Raw genomic sequence first — 14,585 nt, forward strand, 5'->3', positions numbered from 1 at the left:
CAGCTGGAATGAATGCAGTCATGAGGATCATTTCTGAAAGTGAGGGATATAGAAAGTTAAAAGACTCATCGCTTGGTACTGAGATCACCTGCTTCGTAACAGACAGAAATAGAAGAGTACAAGTGTTAAGAATTCATTCTGCCTTCCCCGTGCTTTTGTCGCTTTATTTTTAGAGCTCTGCTAGCAGCAGTTGGGAGCAGGGTTTGCCCTTCTGCGCCTGCTCAGTCAGATTCGGCTTCTCTCTTGCAGTCTCTGCCTCTCTTGACAGGTGTGAGGGACTTCCTAAGTGTCGCAAGCCAGCCACCTGGCATCAGCCACCCCTGATGTAGCGTGCACCTTCAGACCACTGAGCTCATGAAAGAGGTAATTTTTCTACTGCCTGTTAACATGCGTTGGTTTTTTTCTTAAGGCTAAGCCAGTCTGAATAAAAGGTGTTGGATAGATAGCAGTATAGAAGTGATAAACAATGTTTAATAAAAAATGGATTAAACTGCTATGATGGATTGATTCATAAGGAAAGGATGAAAAGCTATATTTTAGGGCCTCCCTTACACAACCTAAGCAGATATCATAAAAAGTCCCAAATCACACAAACATACCTTTTCTCATAATAAAACAGAGCACTTTTTTTTCTACGAAAATTGTGCATGTGTCTTTATGTTTCTGAAGAAATGAGAGGAACTATCATTTAGAGATTTATCTAAAGCATGCTACTTAGGAGAAAAGTAAGTGTAGTAATTTAAGAGGTAAAGAGTCACAGTTTCAAATATATGAGCCAAATTTTGACATTTTGCTCACTGGTGGGCCACATATGTGGCAGTGATCCCATGAGATTGTAATATTGTATTTTTACTGTGGCCTTCTATTTTGACATATGTTTAGAAAGATAGACACTTATCATCGTGTTACAGTATTCAGTACAGTAGCATGTTGTTTGTAGCCTAGCAGCAATAGGCTATACCATACAACTTAGCTGTGTACTTTCTGCTTTTGCCAGTAGTAGGCTATACTATCTAAGTTTGTATAAGTATACTCTATGATGTTTGCGCAATGACAAAATCGCCTAACAATGCATATCTCAGAATGTACCCCTATCACTAATTGATGCATGACCATACTTAAATATTTAAAACCCAGAAAACGATAGTGCACAGAAGAAACCTTAGGCAATGACTTTCTCAGGAACTCTTAGCAATCACATTGCTCATTGGAATTACAAGAGGTACAGAGGTTTTATACCACAGATACACATTTGAATCACCTGGAGAATTTTAAGAAGTTACTAATGCCTCAGCCCCACCCTAGAGATTAGGGTAATTGACTAGGCGTTGGTATTTTTAAGAATCTACCCAGATGATTTTAGTGTATAGCTAAGGTTGAGAACCACTGAATAAGAGAACATATCAGTAACTAGTTTTTGCTTTTGCTAGTACTTGCATCATCTTGGGTACCACACCTCACTTATTCATATTTCAGTTACCTGTATTAAGAAGCTACCAGAAGAAATAGACCTTTAAAAAACTGGGGACCTCTGTAAGGTGTAGTCAGAATCATTTGCATCCACTTATATTTGGCTTGCATGACATGCAGAAAACAACACTGTAAAATGTGCTAACATTAATTGAAAAAATGTCACAAGGCTTTCATTATCTGATAATCTACAAGTAATAGTCACTCAAATGTTTGTTGAATACCAATTATGTAGAAGGTGCTGATGGAGAGACTATGGATTTTGGCCTTTTATTTGTTCTCAAGTGATTACAAGCTGGGGAACTAACAGATATAGCCAAAGAAATAATTTCAAAGCTGTATGTGTCTCACAGCTATGTACAGTAGTTCAATAATGAATGCAGAAAGAGAACAACTCTGGGCTCATGAGGTCACAGAGCCTTCACAGAATCTATAATATTTATGAAATTAACCATGTTGTCGGTTTGCCACCCTCCCCATCACTTCTTTTCCCTTAAAGCTGTAGTATCTTTGAAGCTTTGTTGCTAGTTACAAGTGCCTTATATGGTCTTCTCTCTGTACATAAAATTTCTTTGGACCATCTGTGATTAGTTGATTACCCTATGTTTACAACTGCCTGGTACTTGAATATGGTGGTTCTCCGAAACAGTGGCTTTTCATTTGACTTACAAAATGGAATAGGATTTAGGTTCTAGTACAACAGGGTGGATTTTCCAGTGTGAAGTTAGAAGGAAGAAAATACTAAGCAAAAGTAGAAAGTATACAACTTGATTGAAAAAAGAGAGAGTTATCTCAACAGTGTCAAAGTACATACCCTGATTCTGTTCTGTGCTGTATGTGCTGAGTGCATCTTTATTATTCTAATGTTTACAACTTCCGTCAGGTATTAATTACCTTTATTTAGTAAAAAGAGAGGTTTAAAGAATTTCCAGTATCATACATTAGTAAGTCAGGTTTTATGTACAGTCCCAGCAGCCATTCTAATCTCAAAAGCAGTTTTCTTTTCACTCTGCTGTGCTGCCTCATATAAAGGAATATGGGAAGAGACAAAGTATAAGGAGAAGCCGGGTGTGGTGGCTCATGCCTGTAAGCCCAGCAATTTGTGAGCCCGATGTGGCAGTCCAATTGAGGTCAGGAGTTCGAGACCAGCCTGGTCAACATGGTGAAACCCTACCTCTACTAAAAATGTGAAAATTAGCCAGGCATGGTGGTCAGTGCCTGTAATCCCAGCTACTCAGGAGGCTGAGGCACAAGAATCACTTGAACCTGAGATTGTAGTGAGCTGAGATTGTGCCACTGCTCTCCAGCCTGAGCAACAAAGTGAGACTCTGTCTCAAAAAAAAAAAAAAAAAAAAAAAAAAAACACACACAAGCTGGATTATGAGTCCTTTTAATGCAAAGAATATATTTTATTCTGATGGAACTGGGGGCCATTGAATATTATTGAAGGAGGAATATCTTCTGGGTATTTTAGAAGGCTAATCTGTCAGGGATATGTGGGCTATGTCAGTTCAATAAAAAATAAAAATGATTATTCATTAAAAAATGATTTCTTGAACATGTGCTGTGTTCTACAGTGTCTAGTCCCTGAGAATAGAGTTGTATTAATTAACGCTTACCTAGAGGATTCTTTTAGTTGATACACTGTGATATGTATAGTGCAGATGCTGTGTTTTATTTGTGTTTTTCCCACATAAATTGTCTTATTCATAGTATTTTTTGTAATTTTTCAACCATGTCAATGCTGTTGTTACTAATAAATTGTAGTTGGAAATCTTCATGAATTTATAATAGCATTTTTGTTAATGTAAAAATTTCCCTTCAAATTCTTTTTAAAGATCAGATAGGTGTTTTCAAGGATCAGTATCATTTTTTAAAGATCATAAATCAGTATCATTGTTAAAAGGAATCTTCATTCAAAAATTTTACCAAGCATTGCTCCTAAGTCATTTTTGTGACTAATGTGCAGACCATGAAGAAAAATCAATTAATAAACAGTACTAATCTTTCAATATTTAAGAGAGGATTACATTTTATAGAAGTAAAGAAATATGAGTCATTTAGTGTACTCATATCTTACTTTGCCTATTTAGTGATATAAAAAACTCTAACCCAAGGAAAGGTACTCAAAAATGGTTGTCAAATTCATTTTCTATTTCCTCTTTGAATTTCAAATGCGTTTTCATAGTCTAGCAAAGTGAGCTCACACACCTTATATGTGTGCTCTCTGGTAAGCTGATGTCACAGAATTCAGTTGAGCAGAGTTGAAGACACCTGTCAGGCAGTTGTTAATTTCAGCTGTGCTGAAGCTCTTTGTCTATATCTATCACATTCTTTGGTGGGACAGAAAACTTCTGTTATTAATGGATCTTCCAGTAAGGCCTCTTTATCATATTTGTAGAGGGGTAGTAAATAGGGTAATAAGTTGTTATGATGGTGTTTATATACGTGGACCTATCATTTGAAATTACTAAAGCATACATTGATTCATTATAATTATTATTTATTTTTTTCAGAGGAATTATCTGGAGAAAGTTGAAAAGAAAGTGGAAAGCCTAAAATTAACAAATTAATGAGACAAAAAAAAGCTTCTAAGATTAAAACAGATAAAGACTTGCTCTGCCAAAAGCAGTAAAATGAACATCAAAGCTAGGCTTTCTGAGCTAGGGCTTCTCTAAAATACATTCTTTTCTTTTTATATATAGCACAGGCATGTAAACTATAAACCCAAAGGTGGAAAGAGTGAGGATGTGACTCTCTTTGATGATAGGTTGGAGAATGTATTCCACCAGACACCATTCCGTCTATAATCCCCACACTTGAAAAGTAGCTTCAATTATGCAGTCATGATAATTTACATTTTGTAATACGTAAGTACATACTATGTCATTCCTTGGAATCTCCTTCTAGCTTTCACAAATAGCATATCTATTCATCACTCAGCCACAGTATGATCTTCTAGACTTGGTCATTTATTTTCCTATTCAGTAGCCTGTTATAAGATCAGTGTTCATTTTCCCAGGGATGTTGTAAAGTCTTTACTTAGAAATAAGGTAATTTCTCCCAGATTCTTAAATATAACTCCATTTGCATGAATTTAGCTCATATGAATGTCTTAATTTAGATAGGTATCTAAATTTTAAAACCTTAATTTTATGTCCTTTTATTAATAAAAGACCACTTTAAGGCTGTTAATACGTTTGATATATACATTTAAAAAGACAATGTTAATCATCTATTATTTTTATGTTACTACTGTTGTCTAATTAGGCATACATCTTCACTTGTAATTTGAGAACATTTATTGCCTTTCACCACTGACCATGTTTTATGTCCAGAAATCCCAAAAACAGTGACTTCTAAATGACTAGATAATTTAAAAAATGATAAAGAGAATATCACTATTACATGCTAACTCATTTTATCTCAACAAAAATTATCATAACACCAAAAAAATTGTATTTAACCATTTTTGAAACATTCTAGCTCAATGAGAATAAAATCAGCTCAAAATCAGCTAAGTCAGGAAAGTGTCTTACATGCTTTAGATTCTTCTATTCAGACTCTACTCACTGCCCCAAGTAAATGTAAATTTAGTACTTGAATGACAGCAACAAATGCTGAAACCTAACCCTAAATGCTCAGTACTCTGATAGGCGGTACTTGGCAAATCACCACTCTCTCTGGACTCACTGATCCAGCAAATATCTTTTTTGTTGACGACAGAATGACACTGCATGAGACATAGGGTGCAGTTTAATGATTTTCTTTTCTGCAGTTGTAAAATTAGTAGTATTGACTGGGGTCTGAAATAATGAGTTAGTTTTAAAAAGTTACCAAATGGTGCCAAGTGTGGAATTAGATTTTGGTTTAAATAAAATTCTGTAACTCGTTCCAAAAGCAAGTGTGCAGGAAATATAACTAATTATTTCCCCCCCATAATTGTGCCTCATTTCAGCCTTGACCCCTTATTAACAATCATAGCAGAAAACCTAAGCTAGTTAACAATTAACGTAAACTCCTTTAAGGATTCTTCCATAACTCATTTTAACCAAGGGTGTCAGTTAAGATCTGGGGCAGGCCTAAGCAGTTCTAGGCTTCTGAAAGGAAGACTTCATGTAGCATTCTTTGAAATGAAGCTAATCTGTTCTGACCTTTGTCCCCACTACAGATCCTTTGCTATCCAAGTTCCTGCCGTGCCGTCTTGGCCGCACGTGTCACTCTGTGTCCTCATTGCAACCATGAATTTTCTTCAGGTGACAGGCCTTTATCGGCTATTTCCATGTCTCTCTTATGGCCAGAGTTTCCAGAACTTGTTTAGAACTCCGTCCAAGAACTCAGCTCTTTGGTCAGTGTTCCTTTGAACACAGGAACACAGGAACATCCAAGAATTCGGCTCTTTAGTCTGGTATCGTCCTTTGGTGACTGAGTCACTGTAGGGATTGGGGTGAGAGGCAATATAGAGGAAGAGGAAAGTGAATTCTTAGTTAACACCAATAGACTTTCTTCATTGACATTTATGAAAACTATTCAGTACTTAAATAATAAGTACTTTAAAAAAATAAGTACTTTAAAAAAAATAAGTACTTTAAAAAAATATTTTAAACATATTTTCTCATATGGCCTGAATATTTACTTTGTCATTACCTCTGGTAAAAAAGTGAAGTTGGATTTGTGTGATATTGGAAGCTCAGTTCTAAAAAGTTGGTCAATCTCAGAAAAATACTTTTTTGTTTCAAATGTGACTTCATAAAAACTTCCTCCTGCTGGGTATTGGAACAATTAGCCACTGTCAGCCTTGGAGGGAGATGGAGGAGGACACTGGGATTGCTTCCCCAGCATTAATTCTGGTGTTCCCCCATGATGCAGTATCCATATAGTTTGGAGTAGGCATGCTGATTCCATGTTAATCAGTGAAATCTCTTCAACCTTGCCAGTGGTGGGAATGACACCCAAGTTGTTCTAGAAAGATGTCTAGCACTATTTTTCAATAAGTAGCAAAGAAAATATTTCTCTTTTGGATTTTGTGGATGCAGATATAAAATTGGGGATTGCTACATGATTTTGCTACCCTAAGTGAAACCATGATGACATGATACAAGGAAGAAGACAGATTGAAAACACCTGGAGAGAAAGAGAACAGGAGTCCTAATTAAACTACAGTTGAACGTCCACCTTACTTTTAGGGATTTTATAGCTGGCCAAAAAGAGTTTACGTTACTTGTATAAGCAATTTGAGTTTTTTGTCTTTCTAACCAATACAAAGATATACTTGCTAACAATTCTGAAATATATTAACTCCAAAATGTTTTTCTGATCAGTCTGGTCATCATTCGAGGTCCACTGGGTATCTTGACTTAAGTATCACTAAGTTGTATTTAAGAAGTTCAAAATTAGAGCACTTTTCATCTGCATTCTCTTCTCCCAGTCTTCTCCCCTTACCTTCTTTTTCTTTGCTAATAATGTCACCCTTTAGATATTCTAAGTTAGTATATTTAGAATTGGCTGAATACCTCCCCTTTTTGTGCCTTTCCATTCCCCTTCCACCCAAATTTAGTCGGCTACTGGGTTTTTCTTATCCTACTTTTAATTTTCCCATGATTATTGGCTCAGATCAAGCCTTGGCCACATTTTAACTACATTATGGCCTTTTGTTATTATAAACAATTATTGTCATTCTGCCTGCCAGCCCCAGTGGTCTGTTCTCCACACTGCAGTCTACAATTTTAAAAAGCTGTAACTTCGGATCTTATTTTATGACTTTATTTTAAAACTCAGTTGACTCATTGTTTAAAGTATAACATTCAAACCCTTTAACCTCAACCTATTTTTTAACTCTCTCCTTTATCTTCATTCTGGTATTGCTCTTATTTTAAAAATGGGAATACTATTAATAAGCCCATAGATTTATTGTGAGGGTTAATAAAGATGATGTGTGAATGTATCTGGAACATGGTACATTCTGAATTAAATGATAATTGCTACTATCTGCTGATAAATAAAAGTTATTCGCTAAATGCTGCCTCTCTGACTTTGTATATGCTGTTCCTTTGCCTGTTGTCTCCCAGCCTCCTTGTGAATGTCATCTGCCCTTTCGGAATTCAGATGATTTCTTCCCTCTGATTTTTCCAACAATCATAGCTTCTTTCTGTTATGTAATCTTTGCATGCTGTCAATCACTTGGTTAGCAGCGTCTATCACATTGTATGGCCATAGTTTTTAGGAAAAGATTGCCTTTCCCTACTCAGTGTCTACCTCCCTAAAATTACAACTCTGCTCTCACACTTCCTATCCCATTTCCCAATTTTATTTTTCTCTTATGCATGTATATATTTAACACTATATGGTTTACCTATTTGTCACATTTTCTGTCTTCCCCATTAAAATGTGTGTTTTACTAGGATGGAATTTTTTACCTTTGTATTCAATGCTGTATTTACAGTCCCTAGAAGTCAGCGTTTTGAGGGAATAAAGGAATGTCTTATTTATCATTTTATTTCTAATGCCGAACAGAGTGGCTTGCCTATGGTAGGTGCTAATCAAATTTGGCCGAATAAGTGAATAAGTAAGTGATGCTGCAAACCTGGAAATCTGGAGGAATTTAAATTAGTGACTTAAATGTAGAAGATTTCCTATTACAGTTTAGACGCCTTTAGTATAGTGAAGGTAGGGGTCAATTGCAGTGATACTTCCCAAGTGCCCCATTTTAAACTTCCTGGTTTTTTTTTTCTGGGATGGAAGGTACAAAACTGAAAGAATGAAGGTATGTATGTGTGTGTGTGGGGGGAATGTGGGGGGGGGGAAGATAGAATCTCCTAATTAGTATTTTTCTGTTACAAATAGGAAGTGATTAAAAACTGTGAATAAAAGATTCAACAGTCTCCCTATCTGCTTGTTTATAAATGAAAAATGTAAACCTACAGGCGTTTATTATAGTTAAGAACTTTTTTTCTAAATTATTTTACTATCTTGTGAAAATAGTTCAATTTCTACAAGCTATTTAAAACAGAGTTTTTTGTTTGTTTGTTTTTTGAGATGGAGTCTTGTTCTGTTCCTCAGGCTGGAGTGCAATGGCATGATCTCAGCTTACTGCAACCTCTGCCTCCTGGCTTAAAGTGATTCTCCTGCCTCAGCATCTCGAGTAGCTGGGATTATTGGTGCCAGGCACCATGCCCAGCTAATTTCTGTATTTTTTATAGAGAAGGGGTTTCGCCATGTTGGCCAGGCTGTTCTTGAACTCTTGACCTCAGGTGATCCGCCCACCTCAGCCTCCCAATAAAACAGAGTTTTTTTTAAGTTACAATACAAAAATAGAACTGAGTGGAGACAAGAGTGCCTTTTAGTGCTGATTCTGATTTTTATGAGACTTTAAACTTTACTTTGTTTCATGCTAATCACAAAGCAGCCAGATATTGGTGAGTGTGTTGATCTAATTTGAATTGGTGGTTCAAATGTAGAAGGTTCTCTGTTCCATTATAAAAATAACCTCAGCTTATAATTAAAAGAGAGAATGAAAAATAAAAGGAATACCAAAAGAAGGAAGGATGGAAGGAAGGAAAGAAAGGTAGAAGAAAGGAAAAAAGAAGGGAGAAGAGGGCCGAGTGTGGTGGCTCATGCCTGTAATCCTAGCACTTTGGGAGGCCAAGGCTGGAGAATCATTTGAGGTCAGGAGTTTGAGACCAGCGTAGGCAACATGTTTAGACCACCATCTCTACAAAAAATTAAAAAAAGTAGCCAGCGTGGTGGTGCTGCCTGTAGTCCCAGCTACTCAGGAGGCTGAGGTGGGAAGGCCCCTTAAGCAAAGGGGTTTGAGGCTGCAATGAGCTATGATTATGCCACTGCATTTCAGTCTGGACAACTGAGCAAGACCCTATCTGAAAAAAAAAGAAAAGAAAAAAGAAAGGAAGAAAAAAACTATAGTGGTAGTGAGACCTCACTCAGAAATGAATAAAGCATCTGTAAAGTGATACTTATTTTTTGTTGTGTCTAGCAACAGCATTTTAATTCTATGGATATATTAGTGTGAGTGTACACATACACACACATACACACATATATATTTACTCATCACATAATTAAGAATTTCAAAGAAACTTATTCTTTCTCTGACTTGAGAATTCTGTTGCTACACATTCCTAAATGGAACGATGTCTGTCTTCACTGTGGCAAAGACAGTTAAATTATAGATAGTAGTAAATTTGCTGATTTGCTGCAATAAAAATCATGAAGAAATAGAGATCTTTCTCTTCCAGCTGTGTTCTTCCTTCCTCACCTTCTTAGTCTCTCCCCTAAATGTTAGCACTGGGGCTCTAAGGCTATCGAGCCCTTCCTTCTTTAATAGTTGTGGTTTAACCTTGGCATTGCACAGTCTAAATGTTTAAGGAATGACTTCATCTTTAGATATTCAGGTGAAAGCAGTTGGACACAGCCTGCCTATGAAGCCTCATTCTTAGCCACTCTCTTCATCTGTCTAATCCTATCCCACTGGTATCTCTCACTAGGTTTTTAATATACCCATGACTGTTGGCTGTTCATAATTCTGTTCCACCACCTGGTTTGCCCTTTTCTTCTTTTATCATTTAATAAAAGCCATTTAGTCTTTCTGAGTTTTATCTAATAAGCAATGTGAATGTTGACTCTGCTACTGTGTTAGCTCTGTTGCTTTTTAGCCTCTCTGTGTCTCATCATTGTAACAGTGCCTGTCACAGAGCATGATAATGATAATTAAGTGAGGCCATATGTGCTTAGCACATTCTTTAATATGGCAATATATGCTCAATAGGTTTGGCCTCAGAAGGAATCAGTTGCTACCTTCTATACTAATATTGCTCCTTGTACAGACACCTCATGAAAACCCTTATTGCATCATATTGTAATCATTGATTTGCCTTTGTATCTCTTCACTCCTTTGTGTGCTCTGCTTCTGCATTTTAAGATGCTCAATTCTAGGCAAAAAAAATATCGTTAGGAATAATCACTTGTAATCTAAAAATACTTCCATAAATACAAATATACGTTAGATAAATATATTCAAAGAAAGAAAACTGAGGGCCAAAAAAATGTCAAAAGAATAAAGAGCTAAGAGAAGATTAAAATATACTCAATATATGTATGTTAAAATAAAAATCTAATTTTAGATTCATAAAAGAATATTCATGTTATTTTAATTACAAATGCAGTGATACAGGTAATACATGCGAGGGCAGGGAGCTTGTTAGTTGGAAAGATATCAAGAGCTGATGATTAGCAGAAGCCAAAATCCTTTCGGGGAAAGTGAGTTATTGGTTAAAGGCTCCTCTATCTGGATTTTGGTTCCAAGACCACATGATTTTGGTTGGTACTCAGGGTGGAATGGAGGCTGCTGGGGAGGACCATGCAGCTTTTATGAAAAACCTAGAAACAGGTGAAAGACATGAAGAAATCAATGCATGAGTTCAAAAAGAAAAGAATTTAAGTTCACAGTGTCAGAAATTGTCTGAAAAGATGTGACTGGACTTTAATCTCTAGTTTGGAATTCTGTTGGACTTGTTTTCAGTTAAGGACTATGAATGGAAAAGAACCTTAGTTTCTGACATCCACGAGGAGGTAGCAAAGTTTTGTTTTCTACAGATATTTTTTTCTTCCAAGCCTATTATATTGCTTCCAGACACTTTAATATTTTGAGTCGTAATTTAGGCCTTGGTTAAATTATAGTTGGATTTGCTTCATTGTTTGGATACAGGAAGTAGCAGGACTACTGCCAGGAAAGTCAAGCTTCAAGATAATAATGAGCTTCATGTAAAAGGATGCAGACAGTGAACAGAGGTGACGGGCAGCATTACAAATTGAGCGATAGCTATTGAGATGTAAAGAAGTAGCTGGCTGGGTGTGGTGGCTCATGCCTGTAATCCCAGTACTTTGGGAGGTCGAGGTGGGCAGATGACTATGTCAGGAGATTGAGACCATTCTGGCCAACATGGTAAAATCCTGTCTCTACTAAAAACACACAAATTAGCTGGGCATGGTGGTGTGTGCCTGTACAACCAGCTCAGGAGGCTGAGGCAGGAGAATGGCTTGAATGCAGGAGGCGAGACTGCAGTGAGCCGAGATCGTGCCACTACACTCCAGCCTGGGTGACAAGAGTGAGACTGTCTCATAAAAAAAAAAAAAAAAAAAAAAGTAGCTAGTGCAAGGAGCCCTCAGGGCAGACATTGTATAGCCACAAAGTGGTGAATCAACCTTGAGAAATTTGAGCTGATTTAAGACTATCCAAATATTCCCCTTCATTTTTAAAGAGCCCGATTATGGAACTATGATTATATCTGGAATTGTACATTGCTTGAAATTACACTAAACCTGGATTTGAAAAGAGAAATCTTGCTTATTTATTTTTAAATTTTTCTTTCTTTCTTTCTTTCTTTTTTTGAGACTGAGTCTTCCTCTGTTGTCCAGGCTGGAGTGCAGTGGCACTATCTCAGCTCACTGCAACCTCCGCCGTCCAGGTTCAAGTGATTCTCCTGCCTCAGCCTCCTGAGTAGCTGGGACTACAGGCATGCTACCATGCCTGGCTGATTTTTTTGTGTGTGTTTTAGTAGAGGCGAGGTTTTACCATGTTGGCCAAGATGTCTGGATCTCCTGACCTGGTGATTCGCCCACCTCAGCCCCACCAAGTTCTGGGATTACAGGCGTAAGCCACCAATCTTGGCCAAATTTTTTATTTCTTATACAGATGGGGTCTCGCCATGTTGTCCAGGCTAGTCTCAAACTCCTGGGCTCAGGCAATCCTCCTGCCTCATCTTCCCAAAGTGCTGGGATTACAGGTTTGAACCACCGTGCCAAGCCTGGGAAGAGAAAGCTTAGAGAATAAAGGACCTCTATGAAAGTTGAAAAGGTAATTTCAACTCAGAAAAAGTGGCTACTAAACCTTGAGGTTGGTTAAAGGAGTTAGGGGCAAATTATTTTTATCTTGAGTTATGCATAGAAACATTTTAACTGGTAATTACTAAAAGTGATAAAATATATTAGAAAGTACAAACAATTCTGTAATCCTGAAAAGCAAAAATAAAAAAGGACACTGTATTCTGTAGTCTGCATAGGATTTTCATGTATATCATCTCCCTTAAGCCTTTCAAACAAATGTTGGGAATGTGTCTTATGCCCATTTTAATTTTTTACACCAATGATTGAGACGCAAAGTAGGTAAATGAGTTACTGTGTTCTTTATGCTAGAAAATAGTTCCATAGGCTGAGAAAATACATACTTATTATAATACTAAACATTGACCGTGATCTGATGTATTGTATTATAAATGCAGATGGGCATGCATGTTATTCCAACTTCCTTCAGACTATTAATTGTACCTAAATAGTCTATTAATTGTACTCAGCTATTGTTCATATCCATGAACAGCATAATACTCAGTTCAGTTCCTCAGTCACTTTAAAAATACACATTTTATCAATGAATTTAAATGAAATAATTATAGTAATTGAAGTACCTTACATGCTTCTCTGAGACATGTGCTTAGAGGGTTTTTTAAAGATGTAACTACATTATATTGAATTACTACTAATATAATATGGAGTGGAAAAATTAAAATCTGAAAAGCAGAATGCCATGGATAACCCCTGGCAAGTAAGCGTTAGCTTCCATAGCAGCAAAGCACACAGTGTAAGGAAAGCCGTGCTGGAATCAGACCGTTTGACACTGACCTTGCCACTTGCTTGGTGTGCAATACCAGGAAAATATCTTTTACTTCTCTCTAGCTCAGTTTACTGCATCATATCATGTATTCCATCAGAGTTGTGTTTTTTGTCTTTTTAATTTTATATTGTGTTTTTTAGTGTTTAGGTTAGTACTCTCTGTATCAGGAATTCGATATATTGTTTTGAACAGATCTTCAAAGTGGAATGACTATATTATGTACCCATAGGATGCTTCAGTAGTATACCACTTCCCAGAATTCTTAGCAATATTGGAGATAGTAGCAACCAACAAATATGGGAAATGCTAATTTTTACTATTAGGTTTTATTATTATGGCTGAAGGTGAAAGAAGTATAAAAAAATAATGAAGCTGGTGTTTTAGAGAAAGGCCCTCCCTCTGGTACAGCACATTTGTTTCTAAGGGTTGGTTCCCTTAGTCAAACCCAGAGGGGAGAGCTACAGCTTTACGTACATGCTCACTAATAAAAGTTTGAAATTGCCTTGAACCTCTGTTTCTTCTGTTCTACTTCACTTCTCTTTGTCTCAGAAAATCAGCTGATTGTTTTACTTCTAATGGTTGGGTTCATCCTGAATTTGAGAAATCTTTATGAAACAGGATTTTGGGAAAACACCCAGGCAAACAAAACCCAAAACGCCCCTAAAATCTTACCCCAAATAAACCACCCGCTTATGCTGCTTCAGAAATGATACAAGGTACACCACTCTCAAAAAATGTCTTTGAAGCCAACTGGTAATGATCTTGGCTGTTGATAACCTGGCTACCTATATCTATTCATTTCCATCTGTCTGTCTGTCTAGCTATCATCTATAATGACAGATTTCATTTAATACAGAGAAACGTCAGTTTTATTTTTCCTTTCTTTCTCCCTTGTTTCTTTTCTTCCTGTTTTTCCTTTGTTTCCTCCTTTCTTTCTCCCTCTTTCTCTTCCTCCATCCCTTCATCTAGATCTCTCCTTTTTTCTTTTTTTCTCTTTTTGTCACTTCTTCTAAGCTCAGTATGATTTACAATTTCCTTTGACACATAAAGCATGCAAAGTACATGAGGAATAAGATAAAAAAAATCACTGGATCGTGATTTAAAATGCAGGTAGACATATCTGGAAATGTGTCTTTTGGAGTCCTCTTTGACCCTTCTCGCTCCGTTCTCGCCCCATGGTTAACACCGCCCTCCTCCTTGTCCCAGTCTACCTTTTACTTGCCTCTATTGGTGAACTTCATACACTTTATTTATTTGCATTGCATACTTCTCAGCACAGTCTCAAAACATTTTTGTTTATTTCTCACCTTGACCTTTGGCAAATTTATTTTTGCCTATTCTCACTCTACCTTTCTGTTGCTCCCTAATTCTTATTTCAATAAAGGGTTGCTGCTGCTCATTTCCCACTGAGGCTGCGGTTGAAGTCTATGAG

General features: G+C 36.8%; 1 protein-coding gene across 26 annotated transcripts in view; it reads left to right on the forward strand.

Annotated features, from left to right (window-relative positions):
- CACNA2D1 (calcium voltage-gated channel auxiliary subunit alpha2delta 1) overlaps nucleotides 1-14,585 on the forward strand; it is a 500,040-nt gene that overhangs the window by 32,390 nt on the left and 453,065 nt on the right. For 11 of the 26 annotated variants that reach the window (XM_078342988.1, XM_078342990.1, XM_078342992.1 and 8 more), the window contains exon 1: nucleotides 224-363. The exons of the other annotated variants lie outside the window; for them this stretch is intronic. The gene's annotated coding sequence lies outside the window, so the exon portion shown is untranslated. Of the gene's footprint in view, nucleotides 1-223; nucleotides 364-14,585 lie in introns of those variants that run through there. 26 annotated transcript variants of the gene reach the window in all.

This window comes from Callithrix jacchus, chromosome 11 (assembly GCF_049354715.1).
Source record: "Callithrix jacchus isolate 240 chromosome 11, calJac240_pri, whole genome shotgun sequence".
In the NCBI taxonomy this organism is placed as follows: domain Eukaryota; kingdom Metazoa; phylum Chordata; class Mammalia; order Primates; family Cebidae; genus Callithrix; species Callithrix jacchus.